Below are 5833 nucleotides of genomic sequence, written 5' to 3' on the forward strand. Positions count from 1 at the left end.
CCCCTCCATCTGCACCATACACACCCACTATGCACCCTTCCATCTGCACCATACACACCCACTATGCACCCCTCCACTTGCACCGTATGAACCCACTATGCACCCCTTCATCTGCACCAAACACACCCACTATGCACCCCTCCATCTGTACCATACGCACCCACTATGCACCCCTCCATCTGCACCGTATGCACCCACTATGCACCCCTCCATCTGCAGCCCTGTGTTACAACATCATTTCAGTGCTTTGAGCACAGGTTTCGTAGCCTCAGGCCTCTGTCACCCACTCCGCTGTCCGGATTATTCGGTGTCTGCTTCCTTTGACCTCCACTCAGGGTCACTTCCTCCTTCTTGGTCCCTCAGTGAGAGATCATCTCATCTCTACCCTGGCTCTCATTCCCTGCACTCCCTTCTCTGTTTGTCTGGGTTTTTTTGTTTTGTTTTGTTTTTTTTATTAATTGAAAACAATTCTGAGAATTTCATATGAGTACTGTATTTACATGATTTTCTACTGCTCTTCTCCCCAACTCCTCCTACATTCTCCCCAGTTCCTCTCAAGTTCATGGCCTCTTCTTCTTAGGTATTACTATTAGCACACACATGCACACACCACACATGTATGCAATCTACTGAGGTCATTTAGCGGTGCTCATCTGTGCACATGTTATGGGCTGACCACGTGGGCCTTGGATCACATAATGGGAGCCTCATTCCTGGGGAAACTGATCCTTCCTCTCTCAGCAGTCGTTGATTGCCTGAAGCTCTTCATCTAGAGGTAAGGCCCTGTGAAGTCCCCCGACCACTTTGGCATGGCAGCTGATGCTGTCTCTACAGCCATACTGTTGATTTGATTGGTGTCGCTTCCTGGACATATCCAGAAGACACAGTGTTGGAGCAGGACTCCTGGTCCTCTCGCTCTTACAAGCTTTCTGCCCCTCACAAAAGTGTCCTGTGAAGCTCGGGTGCAGGAGTTGAGTTGCAGGTGTACCAGCAGGGGTTAGATACCCTACGGCCACTTATTTTCTGCATTGATAGTCTCCATCTACTTGGGGAAAAAATAGCTGAGAGCTACATTTATCTGGCTGGGTTGGTGCCCAGGGGCCCTTTTTGTTCCTCACAGAACTTTATCCCTCCTAAAATAATTCTGTGTGCTTATTGTTGCTTGCTTCTCAGATATGGTATAAGGCCTAGAGGGTGCGTCCTGACAGGCAGGCTCCAGCATAGGCCTGCCACCGAGCATCCTGGTATGCTCAAGACCTCTTGCGGAAGCAGACTGGTCCCAGGCTGGTCATACCATAGCTGTCCCCTCTCTGATCATACAGTGGTAATATCCCATGTGCTAGCATGATGGTGTGGAAGGTCTTGCTCCTGTGCAGCACAGATCTTCTGGGAAGGGTCTCTTGGGATCATGAGGAAAACCTGCAGGCATCAGCTGTGGGGTGAGGCATCACTGATTTCTTAGCCCATCCTTCACTCTCTGCCCAGCCAGCTTGGTGCTCAGGCTCTCTCTCTCTCTCTCTCTCTCTCTCTCTCTCTCTCTCTCTCTCTCTCTCTCTCTCTCTCTCCCCCTCTCTCAGAAATCTCACCAAGATTTCTGGTGGGTGCCGCATGCAACAACTGATTGACATGTGTCAAGTGGAAACCTGATCTAGAGCCTGAGCCCCCTTCACACAGGGAGAGCCCTGAATTGGTCAGGAGGAAGCAGGGAACCTTGCAGGGACCTGGCCACAGTGCAGAAGTGAAGAGGGGCTGAGCCCAGTGCAGGGACAAGTGGCTTGATGACTGATTTCACTTGTCAAAGTTCCCTCAAAAGATGGGGTGCCTCCATCTTGGTTTGTGTATTGGTCAGGGATCTCTAGAGGAACCAACTGACAGAATAAACTTGTGTGCTCACAGGCCTGGATTGAAGGCACATCTTCTCACGTCAAAGGATTTAATTAAGAGATGTCCTCAACGGCTTTGGTTTAAGTTGATCCCAGATGTAGTCAAGTTGACAACTGAGAGTAGCCATCCCAGATGGTGTAAGAGTCTTAGAATGAGTGGCTCTAAGTTGATGTTTGATCTGCTGTGATAAGACCCCAAAGCAGGAGCTAGTTCACAGCTCTGGCCCCCCACATAGCTTTTTGGTACTCAGAAGTGAGATAGCAGGTCTCATAGTCCCTGTTTAGTTGGGAGCACAGCACAAAGCTCCTTGAACCCACAAATCTCCAGAGAAACCAGGAATTGTAAGCATGCAGGATGACAAAGATGTAATAAACTCTGTCCTTTCACCCAGAAGGCTGCTGATGGAAGTGATTAACAGCCAGGTGATCTGTTATCTGTTGGGCCAGACCATGTCAACCTGCTACAACCAGGACTGGAGATGACTAGCAATCTACACGGCCCTCACAGCCAGGGACTCCCCAAGGTGCCACAACCAGGACAGGAGATACTTAAAAGTCTACATGACCCTTACATTATCTGTATAGTCAGGGGCTCCCCTCAAGCTCCCACAACCAGGACCAGAAGTGGCTAATAGCCCAAATGACCACTATGCTATCTGTATGACGGAAACTAGGCCAGACCCTTCCTTAGGCCTGTAAGCTAGTACAGGCAGCCTACTTCTAGAACCTAACATCTTGGAATAAATGGCATGTATCCTGAGTTGAGTCTCAATGTGAGTACACTTCCTTGCACACTGGGGATTGAATTGTCTGGGAACTTTTTCCAAGTTCTACTGTGTTTGAGTGTGTTGGGAACAAAGCATCAGACTCTCTGAGCTAATGACATCACTAAACCTCGTGCTCACTCCCACTCATCTCTCTGTGGTCCATTTCCCTGCAGTGACCACTACAGGGTCGCCCTCATCTTTTCAAGATGGCCACCTTTCCACCCTAGCTGCCTCTAAATTGGCCACTAGACCTACTTTTTACCCCTAGTGAAGAACCTGATGGCCTTCCATTTGGGGTGTGTACTGACAGTTTTCTGGAGACTATGAACTGGGTTCATAACTTCATAGCCAAGCCTCATAGCAAAGACCCTCAAAGACTTGCCTGCACCCCTACACCAAGGCTGCTGCCGCCTCCTCAGGCACTCTGAGGATCCCCAACCTCTTCCTCCAGTCTATAGAAAGCTCCTTCCTGCTCTTCAGAGGCTGTCCAATAAGGCCACGAGGTGCTGGCCTTGTGCACTACCCTTTTACTGAGATGGCTCTGGGAGCTACAACCCTCTATTTCCAGCACTATCATAATTAGAGGTAGCTTTCAGACTTCTAAGACTCAGTGGTGTGAGGCCAACAGAAGCTGAGGCCAGGCAGACAGTAGCCCCAGACAGAGAGAGGCCCTGTGGCTACCTACCAAGAGGGCAGGAATCAGGACAAAGGCAGGAGCCTCCTGGCACCTCTGATTTTACCACAGCAAACCAGAATGACCCAGCATTTCAGCTGGCTCCAGTCGTGGCGCCTTCCATCCACAACACCACAACACTGACTTGGGTGTTTGATTTGGTTTGACCCTCTGAAGCCAAAGTTATCTTATAACTTGCTGTGTAGATCAGGGTGACCTTGAACTCACCATCCTTCTGCCTCTACCTGTCCAGCAATTGATACGACAGGCCTGTACCATCACCCACTTGATGTGGAGGTTACATTTTTCAGGTAATAGCTTCAGTAAGTTCAGAAGAAAGAGACGAGTCTGTGTGAACCAGTACAGACTGGATTGCTCTTGTCTTTTCTCCTTCAACAATTACAGCTTAGCACGCACTTACACTCCACTTCAGCTTGGGCCTGGAATGTCTCCCAAATGTTTGCTTTTAATTGTTTCTTTTAAAAATGTGTTTCACTTTTCCAAAACTTCTGGAGATAAATCTCTGGGGCATAACCAATCTTCTGGGATTTCTCCCTGAAAAGTGACATTTGATTTCCAGACAGATGCTGGAGATTTACATGACTCCCAGTTGTAAAAGCAGGCGAGAAGCTGAAACCCAGATGAGTATGTTGTCCAACCTTCCTAGGTCTCTGGTCCGCCTTTGGATCAGCAATGATTACCTGAACAGCTACTATGACTTTATTAATTTGGGGGTGTAGCTCCCTGAGGTTGTCCCTACACAGCAACTGCAGCATCTGAGGATCTTCCTTAAGAACTGTGTGTCAAAACCAAGAACGAGTTCGTCTAAGGCCATAGGTAGTCGTCTCTCCTTGGATCTGCCTTAGCAACTGCTTCCAGTGTGAGTGGCTCCTGAGCCAAAGTGTGGACTGCTGTAAGTGTCACCAAGTAATCAGCCAACAGTTGAGTCTGAAGGCAGTTAGAACCATCACACCAGCCCCTAAATTGGGATCCTTTACATCCAGGTTGATCAATCAATGGCTCTGAGCTTTAGGTTGTCAGTAATTTTTATGTTATCAGGTAGTGAGTCCTTGTATACTCGAGCATTATCTTCATACTCATTTCAAGCCAAGCAGTCAGTGGGTTGCCTCCTGCTCTTGCTGATCCTGCATCTTGAAAGGACAGTAAACATCTTAGAGATACTTTTCAAAGACAGTGGGTCAGTCACTACTGTGATTTCTTAAATAACCTCTATCTCCAACTTTCTGGACTTCAAGCCATACAATAAAGTTTCTAAATTCTGTTTCACCTGTGCAGTTGAAGCCTGCAGAGTTGTGGTAGACCAGAGCCATGAACTTGTGTTGAAACCTGGTCTTAGCTGCTCACACCATCCCTTCCCTCCAGCTTCACCAGGACAGGAGAAGCGGGTTGGGCAGGCAGTGCAGGCCGGTGCCACACAGAGAGAGCTAGTGCGCTCTCTGATGCTGTGATAAACACCATGACCAAAAGCAGCTTGGGGAGGAAAGGGTTTACTTCACATTAAAGCTTCCAGTCCATCATGAAGGGAAGCCAGGACAGGAACTCAAAGCAGGAACCTGGAAGCAGGCACTGAAGCAGAGGCCATGGAGAACTGCCTACTAGCTTGTTCCCCATTGCTTGCTCAGTCTGCTTACTTATGTGCCCCAGGACCACCTACTGTCTAGGGATGGCACCACCCACAGTGGACTGGGCTCTCCCACATGGATTATTGGACAAGAAAATGTCCCACAGACTTGCATATAGGCCAGTGTGCTACCAACAATTCCTCTACCTTTTTCTAGATGATTTTAGCTTGTCTCAAGCTGACAAAAAACTAACCAGCCTACTGGTATTTGGGCCAAGTCCCCAACCTGGCAATGGCAGGGGGACTTCCCTAGGTGGGGCATGGTGGAAGTCTTGAGGTCACTGAAGGGTATCATGGTGGGGATACAAGACCCCATTCCCTTTCTTTTCCTTTTTTATTCATATCCTGTCCTTAAGCAGAGCCGTGCTGGGACAGCACCCAAAACACCATACTCAAAGAGGCCACACAACTGCAGAAGGAAGCCTCCACAGCTAGAAGTCAGAATGAATCTTCCGGTTCTGGGTTGTTGGCCTCTGGCATCTGTCACAGAGGGCAACTTCAGAAACTCCTGATAGATCGTCCTGTGAGCTGCTGTCACCACAGAACATACTGCAGTTATCGGGAGCAGATCAGGTCAACGCTACCACTTTACATCAGGTCTCTGTAGGGTGGGGTTTCATCCCAGACCCTGCACCCCAGGCATCGGTCAGCTGAGAACACACAGAGAAGGTCTGATGTCCACATCACACTGTTAGATGCTCTTTCTAAATTGAGGTACAGGGAGTGACCTCAGCTTCGCCTTTTCTTCCTTGACTGCACCCCACAAGAATGTGTTCTGACTTCAAAAATTAAGTTTGAAAGAGACTACCAATAGGTGACCATTCTTCAATAACGACCTGTTATAGACACAGCAAAGCCAAGAGAAAGT

At 48.6% G+C, this 5833-nt stretch overlaps 1 pseudogene; it reads right to left on the minus strand.

Moving 5' to 3' along the window:
- The window catches only part of LOC110331167, a 6617-nt pseudogene extending 1963 nt beyond the window's left edge, over positions 1 to 4654 (minus strand).
- Between the last annotated feature and the right edge of the window lie 1179 nt (positions 4655 to 5833).

The sequence above is a fragment of the Mus pahari genome, chromosome 14, assembly GCF_900095145.1.
Source record: "Mus pahari chromosome 14, PAHARI_EIJ_v1.1, whole genome shotgun sequence".
Lineage (NCBI taxonomy): Eukaryota > Metazoa > Chordata > Mammalia > Rodentia > Muridae > Mus > Mus pahari.